A 19,759-nucleotide genomic window follows, 5' to 3' on the forward strand; every position below is an offset into this window, starting at 1 on the left:
AGGTCACCCAGCAAGCTTGCATGGCACAGTGGGGATCTGACACTGGAGTCTCACCAACGATCCCAGTTTGACACTCTAACCCAGGGGTGTCAAACTAAATTGTTACAAGGGCTAGATATGACATAAATGTATTTATAAAATGCATATTTTGTCTCTCCAGGGACCTGTCAAGGTGGCAATCTAAAGCCTTCCTCTCAATAAAACTCTGCTTTGTAAGAAGCTGGGAATCGTAATGACAACAGACAGGATTACTACTCAAATACCAGAGCTTCCTGACACCTCAACAGCACCTTCGAAGCAGGTTGGCTCCTGTTTGTGATGATTTCTCACTCTGAGAAAGGGATGGTAAGCCGACCAGCCAAATATCTGTTCTGATGGTGCCTGTAATTACTACTTTTGTTTCTTACCTGTCTAGATGCCCCAAACTACATGAACTTGTGAAGCCCACCCAATATATTGTTACAGATGAACTTCCACCTAGCTAGAGGGAGCAGGCAGATGGAGGCCTGGGAGAGGATACACAGCTTTAAATGGCAGGAGAGACAGAGGGAGCAGAGAAGCAGACAGGCTTTGCTGTGAATTGTTGAAACACCTTGGGAACACAGATTCTCTCACACTGGGCATCTGATGGGGGGCAGCAGATTTGCTGCCTTGTAGGAATGCCTCTATGCCTCTGCCTGTACGCTACTTGCACATTTGTAAATGAAACAAATAGTACAACTGTATGTCTCCAGTGCTTTCTCCTCCAAAGGGAGACAGCCTAAATAAGTGTTACCCCCCGGAACAGCCCACTGTTTGGAAAAAGTGGGGTATGTGTAACACTGGTGGGAGAAGTGGGGTTGTGTTTCCTTGGAGGGAAACTCTGAGCTGATGTGTCCGAGCTAGAATGAAGAACCAGAAATTCCTAGAACAAATACAGTTACTGTTCCCTTAGCAAAGTCAGTGGCTCAAAGCCATGTTCCTGGGGCACACAAGTAACAATATATTTATTTTGAAGAGAGGTACCGGTATGTAATGGTCACATATTCACAGACACATAATCCAACAACCTTCCAGAGACATGGCTCTGATGTCTTCCTTTCTCACGGGAGAAATGTTGATAATTTTGGCAATGGATGGGCTTTTCTTCCTTGACACATTTCAACAGTTAACCTCCCCATAAATCCTGACATGCTTTATGTTGGGGAATGAGTTTGTGGGTGGTAGAAAAACATAGTTGATTTTATCACTATTTATCAAATATAGGGTTTTGACAATCTGCAAACGGAGACAAAAATATATTTTTAGATTGCTTCCAAGCACAAGGATCTGGAGGCCGTTTACAACATAATTAAAAGACTCATAAAACCACCAAATCACACAGTAATAGAAGATTTGTCCAGATGATAACCCTTTTGAGAAGTGTCAAAAGGGTTATCATCAGGACAAATCTTCTATTACAAGTGTCAAAAGGGTGATATTGTGGGATCAGTGCCCCATCCAGTTATTGTCCATGCAGAAATGGGGCTGCATATGTTTCACTGTGCATGACAATATAAACAGGGCTGCCTGCGAAACAGATAGGTGGAGAAGGACTTAGGAGTCTCAAAGGCATCCTTATGGGATCCAGAGTCAAAAACATTGGGAGCTGCTAACTCGGTATGTCTTTTCCTCCTTCCCCCTACTATTTTCCATTTAATTACTTTCAAATGTGTTTTATAGAGAGGGTTTATGGGCTATTTTATGTAAAGGCCTCTGTTTGGACTTCAGAGGGGCAAGGGGAAACCGAAGGTGATTGGCTTCCTGTGTCATCAGGCATTGGACACGGGTCACGGTCAAGGGTTTCCCCCTCAATGAAGTAGTAACCTTTGCTAGGCATGACCTCCTACCCTGGTAATGGGACTCTGCTTATACCCCAGCCGTGGGACTGGGATGGGAGAATTTAAATGTTTTAGTAACTGGATAGCCCCATGGTCCCTCCCCAGCATCTCCAGCTAAAAGGACTGGGTTACAAGAGATGTGAAAGATCTTTACCTGAGACCCTGGAGAGCTGCTGCCGGACAAAATAGACAGGGCTGAACTTGATAGGCCTATGGTCAGATTCAGTAGAAGACAGCTTCATGGGTGAGATCTGCTCAGCCCTGCCCCCGCTCCTTTCCCATTTCTGTTCTTACCATCTTCCTGTATATACTACCCCACAGCCAAGTCCGAACTCTGCCTCTTCTGTTTTTTTACTAAGATACCGCACCCCTGCTATGTCCCATCGCATTTTCAGATCTTCCAGAAAGACCACCCTGATAATCTGTTCTGTGCACACAGCTGAGGCTGCAAAAGTGCTTAAAGAAGCATTATGGGGTGGATGCCTCTAAGCCCTGGCATCTCCATTGGAAACAAGTGGCAAATAACCCCAACCTCTGTTGACCTCTCTTTGGGAGGTGGTTGGGGCTGGAAAGGGTTTTAGAGTATTCTTGTCTTTTAAGTGGCATGCTATTACATGTTTTCGCCTTGATTTTATTTCATTTAATTTTAACAAGTTTAAATCAGCCACTCACACAATGAATGGTACTTTGCCTAGAGGTGCAAGCATGGGGAGGGGGGAAGCACATTAATATTCTGCAGAGCGTCTTGGAAAGACTAAAGAGGAGACTTGCGGCATTTTAAAGGCTAACGGCATTTTATGTGGATTCCAGCCCACTTTTTTGCTGTTTCATTCTGGACCTGGCACCCTCTTCCCAAACCCTGGGAGTTCAGGGAGTTACACCCCCACACTTAATTCGAGTCTAGAAGCCACTCAAAGACCAACCAGACTTCCAGGGGATAAGCTTTCGAGAGTCATTTTACTTAACGCCACTCTCAGCCATGGAACCTGTGAAATTATTAATGACAGCCAGCCCTGCCTCACCAAACGCACCCCCCCGCCACCTGTGCATAGCTAACAATTCCAATATCCCATTGGGGGGGGGGGGGAGGCAACACTATCTAGTGTTGCAGAATCGTGTGTCTGTTGGCCAGGTTTTCACGAACATGCTGGTCCATGCAGGGAAGCATGTTCAAGAATCATAATAGTTCCAGAGGGGTAGGTAGGCCTGTTTGTCTATCGCAGCAAAATAAAACAGAAGTCCAGTGGCGCCTTAAAGCGAAGATCATGATGCTTTCAGCAAGGGAATCATAGAATCACAGAGTTGGAAGGGACCACCAGGGCCATCTAGTCCAGCCCCCTGCACAATGCAGGAAATTCCAAACTACCCCCCCACACCCACATGCCCAGAAGATGGCCAAGGTGCCTTCATGATCTGCCTAAGGTCATAGAATCAGCATTGCTGACAGATGACTATCTAGCCTCTGCTTAAAAACCTCCAGGGAAGGAGTGCTTATCACCTCCCGAGGAAGCCTGCTCCACTGAGGAACTGCTCTAACTGTTAGAAAATTCTTCCTAATGTCTAGATGGAAACTCTTTTGGTTTAATTTCAACCCGTTGGTTCTGGTCCGACCGTCTGGGACAACAGAAAACAACTTGGCACCATCCTCCATGTGACAGCCCTTCAAGTACTTGAAGATGGTTATCATATCCCGCTCAGTCTTCTCCTCTTCAGGCTAAACATACCCAGCCCAGGAAGGGCAGGAAGGACGGTGGGCTCTCCTTCTTTGGAGGTTTTTTAAGCAGAGGCTAGATGGCCAACTGACAGCAATGCTGATTCTGTGAACATGGGCAGATCATGACAGGGAGGGCAGGAAGGATGGGACAGAGGGGGCTTCCGGATTCCCCGCTGAGGGTGGGAGTGGGGCCCTTGCTTCCCCCTCTAGCGTGCAGAAGGCCCCGGGGGGTTGCTGCTTTCTTTCTGGCAGGGAGGGACCCCCGATGTCCTTGCAGCCAGTCTTGCAGCCGGCGGCCCCTGTAACATGCCCAGCTCTGGGAAGGCCCCATCCCGGCGGATGAGAGGGTGAGAGAGGGTGAGAGATCCAAAGCAGATAAAAGGAAGTATTTCTTCACACAACCCATAGTTAAATTGTGGAACTCCCTGCCCCAGGATGTGGCGATGGATGCCAACTTGGAAGGCTTTAAGAGGGGAGTGGACATGCTCATGGAGGACAGGGGTATTAATGGCTACTAGTAAAAATGGATACTACTCATGATGCATACCTATTCTCTCCAGGATCAGAGAAGCATGCCCATTATATTAGGTGCTGTGGAACACAGGAAGGGCAATGCTGTTGCCCTCGTCTTGTTTGGGGGCTTCCTAGAGGCACCTGGTTGGCCACTGTGTGAGCAGATGGCTGGACTTGATGGGCCTTGGCCTGATCCAGCAGGGCCTTTCTTATGTTCTCATGAATGCCTGCTAAAATCTGCCAACCAAGTTTCTGTTAAATGCACAGGAGCAGAAGGTCGGGCCTGACCCCCTTCCGTGGCTGCAGCCTCCCCCGTCCCCTGCAGCGCCCAGGCGGCCACGCCTCGTGCCGGCTGGCGGGTGGCCCGGGTCGCTGATCAGGAGCCCCCTCCTCCTCGTCTGCGCCGTTGAATGGCCCTGCGGTTCGGGCGTCCGCTCCCTCGGCTCCCATCCATCACCGTCAAATGAATCCTGCCTCCAGTTTCAGCCCTGTGGCCCTGCACATTAATGATTGATGCGGGAGGAATGCGGCGGGGCTATCGGGGCTAAATCGGCAGGTCAACATGGGGCTTGGCTCAATAAAGGAAGCCACCGCCTTCAATGTGCAAGATCTGAGCAAGGCTGTCAAAGATAGGACATTTTGGAGGACTTTCATCCATAGGGTCGCCATGAGTCAGAAGCGACTTGGCGGCACTTCACACACACACACACAAACACGGGGCCGCTGGGAAGGAAAGGCTGCCAGGCGGGGCTGGGTTGGGGCAGGGCTAGGACACGGGGTCCTCTCCCTCCCGGGTTTGCTTTTAAGGGCTGTTCACGGGAGTTTCCGTGAGGGTTGCCAGCCTCCAGAGGTGGTGGCTGGAGACCTCCTGCTGTTACAACTGGTCTCCAGCCGATAGAGATCCGTTCCCCTGGAGAAAAAGGGCCGCTTTGGACTCGGTGGCATTGAAGTCCCTCCCCTCCCCAAACCTTCTTCAGGCTCCGTCCCAAAAACCTCCCGCGGGTGGCAAAGAGGGACCTGGCAACCCTAGTATACATGTTCATGGAGGAGAGGTAGTTACTATTAGTTAAAATGGATACTAGCCATGATGCATACCTATTATCTCCAGGAGCAGAAGAGCATGCCTATTATATTAGGTGCTGTAGAACACAGGCAGGACAATGCTGCTGCTGCAGTTGTCTTGTTTGTGGGCTTCCTAGAGGCACCTGGTCGACCACTGTGTGAACAGACTGCTGGGCTTGATGGACCTTGGTCTGATCCAGCATGGCTTTTCTTATGTTCTTATTGAAGGGCTGTCATATAGAGGATGACCTTTCTGTTGCCCCAGAAGGTCGGGCCAGAACCAACCAGTTTTCTGCTAAACATTAGGAACAACTTCCTGACAAAGCGGTTTGTCATTGCAACAGGCTTCCTCGGGAGGTGGTGGGCTCTGCTCAGAGGTCACTGGGCTGTTATGGACAGCCCTGCCTCCACTCTACATTTCTGGGGTAGTTTGTTTTGCTCACCTCCACTGTCCTGGCTCTGTGCAGCAACATGGAAAGTGCCTAAGTGAATTATGGGAGGGGAATGGGTTGGCTTTGGTTTTTCTTTGAACCTTTTTGCCAGGCTGCTCCTTTAGACAGGAGTGCCACCAATGTGCTGGCATATGCACACACGTCTGATTTATCCCGCTGCTCCCTTCTCAAAGTAAGAATGCATCTCAGCAAACACAATAAAAGTTGCAAGTTCAACCCCCCTCCCCAATAAAAGACAAAATATTACATACAATAATGGACTGTGCTAACTCTGTCTCCTTGATATTAATTAAGGTTAAGGGGTGACATGATAGCCATGTTTAAATATTTGAAGGGATGTCATGTTGATGAGGGAACTAGCTTGTTCTCTGTTGCTCCAGAGACTAGGACATGGAGTAATGGATTTAAACTAAGAGAAAAGCAATTCCACCTAAACATTAAGAAGAACTTTCTGACAGTGAGGGCTGTTCAACAGTGGAATTCACTGCCTCGGAGGGTGGTGGAGTCCCCGTCTTTGGAGGTCTTTAAGCAGAGGCTGGATGGCCATCTGTAGGGAGTCCTTTGATTGTGGGATCCTGCATGGCAGGGGGTTGGACTGGGTGGCCCTTGTGGTCTCTTCCAACCTTGTGTTAACCTGTGTGAACTTGTGTGAACTGCCTGCAAGCTGCAACTGACTTATGATAATCCTTCATAGGATTTTCAAGACAAGAGATGAGCAGAGGTGGGTTGCCATTGCCTTCCTCTGCATAGCAGTCCTGGTGGTCTCACATCAAATACTGAACACATGAACACATGAAGCTGCCTTATACTGAATCAGACCCTCGGTCCATCAAAGTCAGTATTGTCTACTCAGACAGGCAGCAGCTCTCCAGGGTCTCAGGCAGGGGTCTTTCACATCACCTACCTGCCTAGTCCCTTTAACCGGAGATGCTGGGGATTGAGCCTGAGACCTTCTGCCAAGCAGATGCTCTACCACTGAGCCACAGCCCCTCCTCACTAACTAACCATGGCCAACCTGGGGTATTTACTGTGCAATCCTGAAGATAGGGTGGGGCTGCTTAGGAGCCAGCATGATCCCACCGACAGTGTCCCTGCCACTTTTGCTGTGCAAAGTGGCATGGATGCCAGCGCAGGGTGACTTATGCTGGCTCTGGGGAGCAACACAGCAGCACAAGCTTCATATTCTGGCACTGCCTCCCCGGTGGTGTTTTTCTACCATGAGTGCCTGTGCTGGCATCCAGGTAGGCATTCCCGGAGGAGGAGCTGCCTTCAGGCAGCTTACAAAGCCCTTTTGTCCTGGGAATGCGCAATTTTGCAGGCGTACAGTTACAAAATAGGTGGCGTAGCCCTGTGAAACCCCATAGGGGAGTTTCATGGGTTAAAAAAAAATTTTTAATGTTTTTTTCCGGCTGGGGAGCTTTTCAGGAGGCAACACCCTCCCTTGCTGTCGTTTATCTAACACACACTCAGGATTGCTCTGCCCAACTGCTATAACTCCGGTCTCCTTAACTGGCCATTAAAAGCTGGCCCCCAAGAAGACAATTTCTCTAGTTCAGCCTTTGACAAGACTCCAGTGGCCAGGAGTTCCACAGTGCGTCACAGAGCCAGATCAAGGCATCCTGCCACTGAGCAATCCTAGTGTGGCCATCTAAAGACCCTTGCAATATCACAGAAGATCCTCTAAGATAAGAAGAAGAAGAGTTGGTTTTTATATGCCAACTTCCTCTACCACTTAAGGAAGAATCAAATTGGCTTACAATCACCTTCCCCTCCCCACAACAGACACCCTGTAAGGTAGGTGGGGCTGAGAGAGCTTGAAGAGAGCTGTGACTGGCCCAAGGTCACCCAGCTGGCTTCATGTGTAGGAGTGGGGAATCAAGCCCGGTTCTCCAGATCAGAGTCCACCACTCCAAACCCCCGCTCTTAACCGCTACACCACGCTGGCTCAGATTATGCATTTTAACCAGATTATTTGATTTGTCTGCACTGGTAATTTTTCCTCAAGCGGAAGTGTAAATTATATTACACTCAAGGAGGAATAACTGATGCTCTGGAAGTCCTACAACCACTAGGAATCATCCTTCCCTCCCCCCAGTCTTAACAGAGGCCACATTCTTATATAATTGCATGTTGGCTCATAGATGAATCCAACAATACATACAGCCTAACCAGCTGTGATTGAAGGAAATTTCTGGCTGGGGTCCAGCAGAAATGCTCAGATCCGGCTATCAGGTGTTGCAGTTTCTTTTGCAGATGTGATGTCTGCCCTGGCCTGCTCTTGCCTTTAACAACCCCCTTGTGCACCATCAAGCCCAAACTCCCCCATAAAGCAGAATGTTCCACGCATTCATTTGCCCTCCAGAAACCTCTGCTGCCTTGTGAAGGATTGGAGCGGGGCTCATGTCATAAGATCATGTGGTACAGCTGGTGGTGGCGGGGCAGGGGAGGACTTGGGCTTTCCCTGTGGTCTTAGAGAGCAGCTGCTCTGCCAAAAGGCATCTGCAGAGCAAATCCCTTCAGAGGCATCGAGCAAACAAGTGAAGATTGCAATAGAATAAAAGTCCGTGGCTTTGCTTCTTGGCTTCCGTGAGTCGCTATCAGCAGATTCCCCTTCCGTGAACTTGGGGACAGTTGCCTGGTTCTTCTCCAGGCTTCCTTGCCAAGGCCAAATTCACTCAAAGAGAACATAATAACTAGGGTTGCCAACCTCCAAGTACTAGCTGGAGATCTCCTGCTATTACAACTGATCTCCAGCCAATAGAGATCAGTTCACTTTGGCAATTGGACTCTATGGCATTGAAGGCCCTCCCCTCCCCAAACCCCACCCATCTCAGGCTCCACCCAAAAAACCTCCCGTAGGTGGCGAAGAGGGACCTGGCAACCCTAATAAGAACATAAGAAAAGCCATGCTGGATCAGACCAAGGCCCATCAAGTCCAGCCGTCTGCTTACACAGTGGCCAACCAGGTGCCTCTAGGAAGCCCACAAACAACGACAAACAAGAGCTGGTAACCTAATCCAACTTCTGTTCTGCAGCCTGCACAACTGCCCCCACCCATGCATCTTCCCCCTTTGACCAGCTCACCACTTCCTAGAGAGCCCCACCCGAGGCAGGCGGAGGCTGGTGAGTGGGTTCCCTTCCAGGAGAAGCAATCAGCAGAGCTCATGACTAAGCAGGAGTGGGGAGAGAGGTGTGTGTTGTCATCTCATCTTTGGGTTATTTATTTAGAAAGACATTTTTGATGACATCACCTGGGCTCATTAGTCATTGGAACACGAGTGCTTTAATGCACAAGTTAGACCAGCAAAGAATAAGCCTTTGAAACTTGGAGAGGGGGAGCGAGACACTTGTTTAGAAAAGTACTTGAGCAAGTACATGTGGAACACTAATGCAAAAGAGGAGGCGGGGCTTTTTTGTAGGGTGCTGAGCTGGAGGAAACAAGTTCTGGAGAGAGCTTACTGAAATCAAGATCACTTTAGATATGTAAAGTTTTCTTACTTGGGACTGGTAATATTGATAGGGGCATCAATAAAGCCAGGGTGAGCAGGCAAAAGCAATGATTACTCTGGTCAGGAGATGAAAACCTTGTCTCCCAACACTCTTGGCTCTGTTGTCCCCATGAAACACTGCGCAGTCTCTAAAGAGAGAGGTAGACTGATGGATTCCTTGCGTTGCCACTGAAGTGCTAGCATGCAACTCCTGCAATCAGCCATTTGGGGCAGAAAAAGGAACCCTGGATGTAGTGTGAAGGTTCCTTCTACTCTGAGGAAGGGAGGCTTCTTATCATGGGTGAGTCCCCCCAACCACTCAGGAGGCAGATCCACTCAAACCTTGTGTCTCCAGCAATGAGTTGACCTTCATTTAGGAACTCCGCTAATCTTAGCCAAAATAATAAGGTTTACAGAAGTTGGTTTCAGGTAGCCGGCTCAGGGTTGACTCAGCCTTCCTTCCTTCTGAGGTCAGTAAAATGAGTACCCAGCTTGCTGGGGGTAAAGCGTAGGTGAAAAGGTTAGGTTCTTTGTCCATCACTGCATGCTGATCTTCAGGGATTCTGGAATTATAAATCTGTGGCTGATCTGCCCCATGATCTCAAGCTGGAAGGAGAGAAGAAACCACTGAAGAATTCTCACATGGAGAACCCTTGCCCATGGATGTGATTCAATACATGCTACCATGAGGCCCTGAAGGTGAACAAGAAAAGCCGGATCAGCTGACTTTGCCCTCATAACTTGTCTGGCTGTATGGGTGATCTTTTGGATCTTTTTTGGAAGCAGGAAGAATGTTCTTGGTGGAATCTGTCAGAACCCTGAGGTGTTGAATCCTTTGTGAGGGGATTAGCGAGCTCTTTTCCTCCTTTATGAGGAATCCAGGAGCCTCCAGGCAGTTTAACATGGCTGAGATATCCTCAAGGGCTTGTGTTCTGGATGGAGACTGAATCAGCAAGTTTGTCCAGATATATCAGCAAATAAGAATACTCTGCTGACGCAGGAGAGCCACTGTCACCTTGGAAAAGGGCCCGGGGACTGACGCTAGACCGAAGGGGAAGGCCTGAATCGAAAATGTCTGTCCATGTAGGCAAATCTGAGGTATTTTTGATGAGATGATAAAATTGGAATGTGTAGATAGGCCTCAGCTAAGTCTTTTAAGGCCAAGAAATCATTGTATGGGAGGTGCATCTGCTATGGACTGGAGGGTTTCCATTCTGAAGTGTTTGTAGAGAACAAATTTGTTCAGGAATTTTAAGTCCAATAATGCCCTCTGGTCGCTGTTCTTTTTGGGAACTGTAAAGAATATGGAGCAAACTCCTGAGAACCATTCTGAAGAGGTTTCTATGGGTTATGGGTTCTATGGCCAAGATCTGCAGGTGACGCTGAATGGCCCTTGCAGTGAGCTGATGTTTCTCTGGATGTCTGGATTTGGGGGAGACCATGATCTGGTTTTGGGGGTAATGTGTGGAATTCTGTGAAGAAGCCAAACTTGACAGTGTCCCTTCCACACCTCTTCAGGTTAGGGTTGTTTCATACTTGGTGAAATGCCAAAGATGTCCCTCAAACAGGTAAGGACCTAATCTCACTTATGCCGCTGTTGGAACTTGGTGGGTCTATTGTTGGAATTGGGACCACCCTGGGAGAATCCTCTATTTTAGTCGGAGATGAGCTTGTTGTCTTGCCTTTTATTTTTATTTTTTATCAACTAATAGCCTGCCCTCCCTGGCCAAAGCCAGGCTCAGGGCAGATAACATTATTTAAAATACATCGATAGTGATAAGCAATAAAATTAACAATAATGTTAAGTTAAAACAATACAATCCCAATTAAAATAATCCTTGGCTTGGACCATGTAGGTCTATGTATCTCAGACCTGAAACAGGAAATGGTACGTTGGGTACAAAAGGAATGATAGGATTGGGAGAATCTGTGAGCTCCAGGCTGAGAGCGCAGCTGGAGTCAAGGTCGAGTAGCTCAGAGGTTTGTTATGAAGGCCTGCACCCCGGTGCGATAACTGTAATCTATCATGGGAACCAGGCTCAGCCTGGTATCCAACGGTACTTTTCTGATGTATATTTTTCAACCTGCCCGCTTCCCCCCACTTGAGTCCTCGTACCTTTTCCTGTAAGTTGCTGCTATACACCTTATGCTTCCCAAATAAACTGCTTCTTAGACGACTCTGTCTGGATGTTCTGTTGTTTGGGATTTGACAGGTGGACTCAGACCTTACAGAATCGGCATTGATTTTCTTTTCTGTTTGCCCTAGGCACGGCCTTTTTATTATCCTTGGTTTCAACAAGGATGTCATCCACACTGTCCCCAAACAGCTTCTCCTCCAAGAAAGGGAAGGAAGCTAAGGTCAGCTTAAAGTGGTAATTGGAAGGCCGGCATTTTGAAACCCACTAGATAGATTCAAGGAGGATAAAGTCTCTCAGTGGCTACTAGACAGGGAACCTCCACGTTTAGAGGCAGTGAGCCTCTGAATACCAGTGTCAGGAGGCAACGTCGGGGGAAGGCCTCTGCCTCTATGCCCTGTTGTTGGACCTCCAGAGGAACTGGTTGGCCACTGTGTGAGACAGGATGCTGCGCTGATCCAGCAGGACTTTTCTTATGTTCTTATGTTCTTAACCACAAAATATGCCTGGCCATCCCTGCTGAGGAGACGGTGCAGGAAGAAAGCTTTAAGGACTGAAGGCTGGAGTCTGCCATGAAAGTGACAAGTGTGAGGAACCTGGAGGCCCCTTCTTTGGCTTTCCTAATGTCCTCAGGAATCAACTGTAACAACATATCACATGATAGACTTTTCTTGTGAAAAGTGAAGTGTTAGCAGAAACTCTTATTGCTAAGGCAGAAGATCCATGGGACCTACAGAGGGGCGGTCTCAGACTTGTGGACTTTAGGGAGCCTGCTCCATCCTTGGTAATGAGGACCCCTGAGAGGAGGGCCACCACTACAGCATCCGCTAGAAGAATCTGCAAAAGATCCATGGCTGGTTTGCCCTGATTCTCAGCCTTTGAAGGGGCCATTTGGTGTTGGAGAGACATTTGATCTACTACTGGCATTTAAATTTGTAATTATAGGCTGCCATTGTAGCTCCTTCCTCTCAGAAGGCCATAAACGCAACCTGATACCAATCCCAATGACCATCTATTCAGATCTACCTGGCATTCTACACAACATGCTGATAAGTAGACTTAAGGCTTGGAACATCTTTTTCCCCCCTGTCTCCCCAACCTCCTTGTAAAAAATCCAGCCTGACAAACAGTTCTGGAGACCTCAAAATCTTTCTGACTGTTTTGTGTTGCTTTGGTTGGTCCTAATAAAAAGTGTGATGTGACTTTTGTTTTTGGAGTTTGCTGCAGACCAACATGATTACTTGCAACCAGGAACTCATCTTGTCAGGTAAAAGTTATGATTCCAATACCGCATCACCTTCTCTTGAATGAGCAAAAGCAGGAACATCAGGTAATGAGTCCTGCTTTAAGGGCTGTGAGTAAGACAACAGCCTAATTGTCTTCCAGATAATTCAGGACTAGCTGACTAATTGATTGGTTGTGTGTGTCACAAGCTTCTTATTTGGCACCCACCTTCTTCGTGAAATTAAAAATTCAAATCAGGCCGTTGAAGGCCCTTAGAAATGCTTCCCAGCCTCTGCAAATTGGCACCTGTCACAGCAACTTCACACTAGTGGCATCTTGGCGATGAGTCTGTTTCTAGAGATGTGGCTGGGAAGAGGCGGGGGTGAGGTGAGCAACTGCCTGCAACGTGAGACTACTTCTCAAGAAGGTCCAGACCTCAGTGTGTGTGTATGTGTGTGAAAAGAGCTCAATCGATCCCTCTTGGGATCTGCAAAACTTTGAGTCCAGAGGTGTCCCTACCATGAAATAAGACAAGATGGACTACGGAGATCATTAATGGAAACAGTAGCTGCAGAACTGATCTATGAAGCAAGTTCTCCTTCCAAGCCCTAGACATCTTTTGTTCATTTTAACAGGGCCCACCTACAAGAGAACTTACCAGCATGGTGTAGTGGTTAGGAGTGGTGAACTCTAACCTGGAGAACCAGGTTTGATTCCCACTTCTCCACATGAAGCCTGCTGTGGGACCTTGGCCTAGTCACAAGGTCATCCAGCCTCAGAGCACTGTCAGGTGCTTGTCTGAATTTGGCCTTCTGGTTACATCTGGCCTTCTTGTCCTCTGAGCTGACAAAAGAACAATAGCTCGAAAATCCAGGCATAGTGAGTTCACACAACCCAAGGGCTGTTGGAGGGGTTAGGGTTAGTATGGATCAGTGGCCTAGTGAGTCTGGATCAGTGGCCTGGTGATCACCTGATTGCTAAGGCATCCAAGTGGATGCTTGCTTAGGCTACAGTAAACACTTCAGAAGTGCATGGAGCAATAGTGTGCTAAATTGCAACATGGATGTGCTAGGAAGCCGTTAGGCACCCTTGGAATTAGGGTGTCTGGAGATCATGCATTTTTCTCAGCACATCTTTGTGTGTGACTGTTGGCTGACTGGGGGGTAGCTGGGTAATAGATATGACTTTTGAGATAGAGTGAAGACTCCAGATTATGACTCAGCAAAAAAACAAAAAACAAATCAAATTGTTTCAATTGGGCATGTCCAACATTCACATAGGGTAGATGCCAAAGAGAGTAGCATATTGATTTTCCCCGTTGTGGAGTTTTTAATGTCATGAAGAATGCAGGAGATGGTTGTCTGCAGAGAACCAATCCTTTGTTTTAGGATGCAGGGGAGCTGCCATTTTAGACAACATACCATTGTGTTCTCTGTCTTAGCCACATCACTTCCTTTAACGTAAGACTGTGAGAGTTCCTTCCTGCACACCAACTCTATGATTCTATGATTTATTCGTAGAATCATGGAGTCATAGTTAGAAGGGCCATACAGGCCATCTAGTCTAGCCCCCTGCTCAATGCAGGGTCAGCCTAGAGCATTCCTGGCAAGTGTTTGTCCAGCCATTGTTTAAAGTCTGCCAGTGAGGGGGAGCTCACCACCTCCCTAGGTAGCTGATTCCACTGTTGAACAACTCTTACTGTAAAGATTTTTTCCCCTAATATCCAGCCGATATCTTTCCGCCTGTAATTTAAACCCATTATTGCGAGTCGTATCCTCTGCTGCCAACAGGAACAGCTCCCTGCCCTCCTCTAAGTGACAGCCCTTCAAATACTTAAAGAGAGCAATCAAGTCCCCCCTCAAACTCCTTTTCTCCATATCGAACATTCCCAAGTCCCTCAGCCTTTCCCCGTAGGGCTTAGTCTCCAGGCCCCTGATCATCCATGTTGTTCTCTGCACCCGCTCCATTCTGTCCACATCCTTTTTGAAGTGAGGCCGGGCCAATGTGGTGTACAGCGGGACTATGACATATTGTGATTTGGATGTTATGCATCTGTTGATACACCCCCAAATCACATTAGCCTTTTTTTGTCACTGTATCATGCTGGCTGCTCATATTTAACTTATGATCCATCCGTACCCCAAGATCTTGTTCACATACAGTGCTACCCAGAAGTGTATCAGCCATCCAATATGCATGTCCCTCATTTTTGTTACCCAAACGTAGAACTTATCACTTATCCTTGTTGAATTGCATCTTGTTCACATCCGCCCACTTTTCCAGCGTGTTCAGATCTCATTGAATTCTGTCTCTTCTGGTGTGTTCGCTGCTCCTCCCAATTTGGTGTCATCTGCAAATCTGATGAGTAGTCCCTCCACCCTCTCATCTGAACCAAGTCCTGCGGCAACCCACTAGACACCTCCCTCCATTCAAATGAAATACCATTGACAATTACTCTTTGAGCGTGGTTCTCCAACCAGTTCCCTATCCACCTAACTATCCTAGGGTCCAGTCCACAGTCCTCTAGTTTACCCATCAGAACATCATGGGGAACCCTGTCAAAAGCTTTACTTAAATCCTGGTAAACAACATGGACAGCATTCCCTCGATCCAGTAAGCTTGTCACTTGATCAAAGAAGGAAACGAGGTTGGTCTGGCTGCAGGACCCATTGAGGACAAATCCGTGCTGACTTCCCCGGATCACCAAGTTGTCCTTCAGATGCTTGTGGATTGATCCCTTTAATATCAGCTCCAGTATCTTCCCTGGGACAGAGGTCAGACTGACTGGCCTGTAGTTTCCTGGGTAATCCCTCCTCCCATTTTTTTAAAATTGGGATAACATTTGCCCTCTTCCAGCCTTGTGGCAAATCTCCCATCCTCCAAGAGGTCTGGAAGATAATGGACAATGGCTCTGCAAGCTCTCTAAAATCTTCTTTGAGCACTCTTGGGGACCTCTTTGTGATAATAAAGAGGTCTGAAAGGGGACCTCTTTGTGATAACAACCTCACATCTGGCTCCTGAATCCTAGTCACCTTGCAAATTGGTGTTGAAAAACAGTTGTGTGACAGGATAGGAAGGATAAAGCACTTGAAGAAAAACATTAGTTGGATCCTACTTCTGAATTGGGAGGGGGAAATTGTGCTAATTAGCTCCATTTTCGTTTCCCACACAAGAATACCCAGTAAATACAATTCAACACTGACCCGTGAATGAGGAGGATATCTCAGCCCTCCTTTCCCCATGTTGTCCTTTACCAGGTGAGAAGTTTGTGAGGGACTTCTAAAGCACTAAAGTGCTTATTAAAAACCAACAAACTGGAAGGTGGACAGATCTGAGTATTCCAGTAGGGTTGATGTGTTAGCCTGTTGCAATGAAAACTACAGACAGTCTTGCAGCCCTCTTAAAGATTAACAAATTGTGAGCTAAACTTTCATCACAAGTTACACCCCAATCTCATCAGTTGCGTGAGGATACGCTCAATTAGCAGAAAATGCAAACGCTTCGATATGAACAAAAGTACAGTGATCATACAGTGACAACATAATTGGTAATGATACAACCTGCCTAGCTTTGCCAAGCTAATTTTTAACAACAGTGATGGGAAAAGGAATCCTTAAGAATGACCCCTAAACAAACAGTGTCAAAGTTGGTGATAAATTTTAGTACAGAGATTTCACGTCGGAGCCTCCTTGGAGATCTTCTTGTTGAAAAGCAAGTGACTTTCAGATCAGCAGCAGAGAAAATGTCCTGGGAGACTGAAATGTTCCCTCACAGTTTCTGAATGTTGAGTGTGTTTTTTTTACATTAGATTTGTTTCCATTTATTCTTTTGCAGAGAGACTGACCTTTTGCCTTACGTAAGTTGCAGAAGGACATTGTTGATAGACGATGGTATCTACTGGAATTGAGGGCAGAGCAGATGAATGAGCCCCCGGTGGTATGGCTGATGTCCTCATTCAGTCCTATAATAGTGTTGTCTGAGTAGACGTGGGGACAACGTTGCCATCAGGGTTTATTGACAAATCTGGTCCCTGGACCTTGTGTCAAGGGGGTGGTATTGTTGCTGGTCCGTATCTGTTTTAGATTAGGAACCTATCTATATGTGAGGACAAGCCTATCACCCAAATAGATAATTGCTGTAGATCATTGATAATATTTTAGAGATGTTTTAACTGGTCATTTTGAGGACCCCACAAGTGATTCTTAAGTACCAAGAAACCTTGTCAATCTGCCTTTTCACTTTATTTGGGTGAATATTGCCCTCACCTGGATAGCCCAGGCTAGCCTGATCTCGTCAGATTTTGGAAGCCAAGCAGGGCTGGTCTTGGCTAATATTTGGATGGGAGACCACCAAGGAAATCAGGGTCGCAACACAGAGGCAGGAAATGGCAAAACCACCTCTGAATGTCTCTTGCCTTAAAAAACCCTACAGGGTTGCCACAAGTCAGCTGCGATTTGACAGCAAGAAATAGCGTAATTTTAAGAATCTCTGGCTTCTGTACCTTTTCCCCACTGCTGCTTGCAGTGGCTAACAGTGCTCCCACAACAGTTGCCATCTTCCCCACAGATGCGTACCACATCTGCCAGTGCAAGGGCAGTCATACAGTCAACTTTTAAATATCCAGACAAAGGTGATTTAGAGTATCTTCAGTTCCCCCCATTCTGCAGTTATTCTGCAAATCCCTTCTAGCACCATAATTCATCTCCAAAGCCTTTGACACACAAAGGAGGCTCATGTACCCCTTCACACATGTGGTGTTTCTGGCATGAATTAGCTCTTAACAATTACATGTTTGAAGTATCCCTTAAGAGTGTAAATATGAGAATGCCAGATATAGGGGCTGTTGTGTATTTATTTAAAATATGCAGCCAAAGGCTGCTTACAAACTTGACCACAGGCCAAGCAACACAATGAAAATACAAAATTATAATATAAGAGCTCCCCAAAAGAGCAACATTGGATAACTCTGTGCTGAAAACAATCAGTTTAATATAATTCAATTTAATGTAATATAAAATCAGAAAAGGACGGTCTTGTGGGCCTTATGAAAATAAATCAGTGTTGGTGCTCCCTGGGCTACCTCTGGTAATTCATTCCATTATACAACTGAGAGAAAGCTCAGAAAAGTGTCCCATGCAAGGAGAGGGGCCCAAGAGGAGAAACTGCTTTGAACTGGCAGAAGTTTTCCTCTTGAACTGGCAGAAGTCTTCCAGGTCTGTTTTAATTAGAAATTGTAGGGATTGAATCCAACACCTTGTCACTGCAAACCATACACTCTTTCACTGAGTTCTCTGGGCCTTAAATCAGAAGCCTCACAGCATCGTCCTTAGAGCTGCCAATTCAAAATGTTTCTGGAATAGGGTTGCTAGCTCCGGGTTGGGAAATACCTGGAGAATTTGGGGGTGGAGCCTGAGGAGGGGAGGGTTTGGGGAGGGGAGGGACATCAGTGGGGTATAACGCTGTAGAGTCCACCTTCCAAAGTGGCCATTTTCTCCAGCTTAACTGATCTCTGTCACCTGGAGATCAGATGTAATCCCAGGAGATCTCCAGCCACCACCTGGAGGTTGGCAACCCTATTTCGGAAGGTGCTTGGGTAAAGGGTTAGGGGCTGTGTATTGTTTGCACTGTCTAGTGCTGTTAAATAGGATCCTACTGTATAATTTTTGGGATTGTTTAAAGTGTCATGATAATCCTTATGCTTTGCTTCAGCTCTGTTTCAGATTTCTGGTTGGTTCCAGATGTCTACAATCCTAATCCTATTGCATTAGTTATTGAGTATCCCATCCTATTGATTGTACTGACGTACTCTGTAAAACCCACCTTTGGTTCCAGTGTAGGGTTACCAACCTCCAGGTACTAACTGCTATTACAACTGATCTCCAGCCAATAGAGATTAGTTCACCTGGAGAAAATGGCTGCTTTGGCAATTGGACTCTATGGCATTGAAGTCCCTCCCTTCTCCAAACCCCACCCTCCTTAGGCTCCACCCCCAAAATCTCCCACCGGTGGTGAAGAGGGACCTGGCAACCCTATTCCAGTGAGAAAGGAGAACTATAAATAAAGGTGGACTAAAGAGACTCAGTCAACCCCTGAATAGTGGCACCAGAAGGGAACAACAGGGGAAGGCCTCAGCCTCTATGCCCTGCTGTTGGCCCACCATAGTAACTGGTTGGCCACTGTGTGAGCCAGGATGCTGGACTAGATAGATCACTGGTCTGACCCAGCAGGGCTCTTCTTTTGTTCTTCACGTGAATAAAAATAATAAAATAAAAATAAATTCTGGCTTGGGAAATTCCTGGCTATTTGGGCGCAGTGCCAGGGGAGAGCAGAATTTGTGGAGGGACCTCAGTGGGGATATAAGGCCAAAGCTGAAGAAGAATCTGAAGTATCTGAAGAAGCGAGGTGTGGCTCATGAAAGCTCATATCCTGCCAGAAATTTTGTTAGTCTTTAAGGTTCTACTGGACTCTTGCTCTTTTCTACCGTTACTGTCTAACTAACATGACTACCCATCATGATTTAAAATAGTGATACATTCCAGAGGGGTAACCCGGTTAATCTGCTACAGCTGAAATAACAAAGATTTTTGTGGCACCTTCAAGATTTGACATATCTGAATACATGTAACTGCCTTCTACTGAGTCAGACCCTTGCTCTAGCAAGCTCAGTCTTGTCTACTCTGACTGGCAGCAGCTCCACAGGGCTTCGTGTAGAGATCTTTCATATCACCTACAACCTGATCCTTTTCGCTAGAGATGGACTTTGGACCTGGGGCCTTCTGTGTACAAAGCACCCCTGAGCCACAGCCCTATCCCAGTTCTTAACGTATTGTGACTGAAGCTTTCATGAGCTGGAGCCCATTTGGTCAGGAGCCAAAATGGGGCTCTTTCTCTATCTCTTCCTCTAGCATCAGTCTTTATGGTGCCCCAAGAGTCTCCATTGTTAAAAACAGAGCCTTTTAAATATTTTCCTTTTGCCTTCTGGTTTATGATGAGACAGCAGAGCGCACAATCGACAAATGCTTTCCGTTAGGCTAACTAGGGCAGCCGTGAAATGACCACTCAACATCTACACTGACTCCTATGGTAGACAAACCCTAAAACTAATGCCATCCATCTCTCAACTAGCTGGAGACCTGTGGATGCCTTTCTTTCTTCTGCTACGTTCTTCGGAGGTGGATTAGCCAGGAAAGGAAACTCTGTTCTTGGCGCAGAATGAAATGGTCTAGCATGTTTTCCTGCACCCCAAGTGCACACTACAAAATGAGTTAGATTCCTCACGCCTCTGCAGAGTGACTGTGGTCCAAGCCAAATG

Source organism: Euleptes europaea, chromosome 7 (assembly GCF_029931775.1).
Source record: "Euleptes europaea isolate rEulEur1 chromosome 7, rEulEur1.hap1, whole genome shotgun sequence".
Classification (NCBI taxonomy): Eukaryota; Metazoa; Chordata; class Lepidosauria; order Squamata; family Sphaerodactylidae; genus Euleptes; species Euleptes europaea.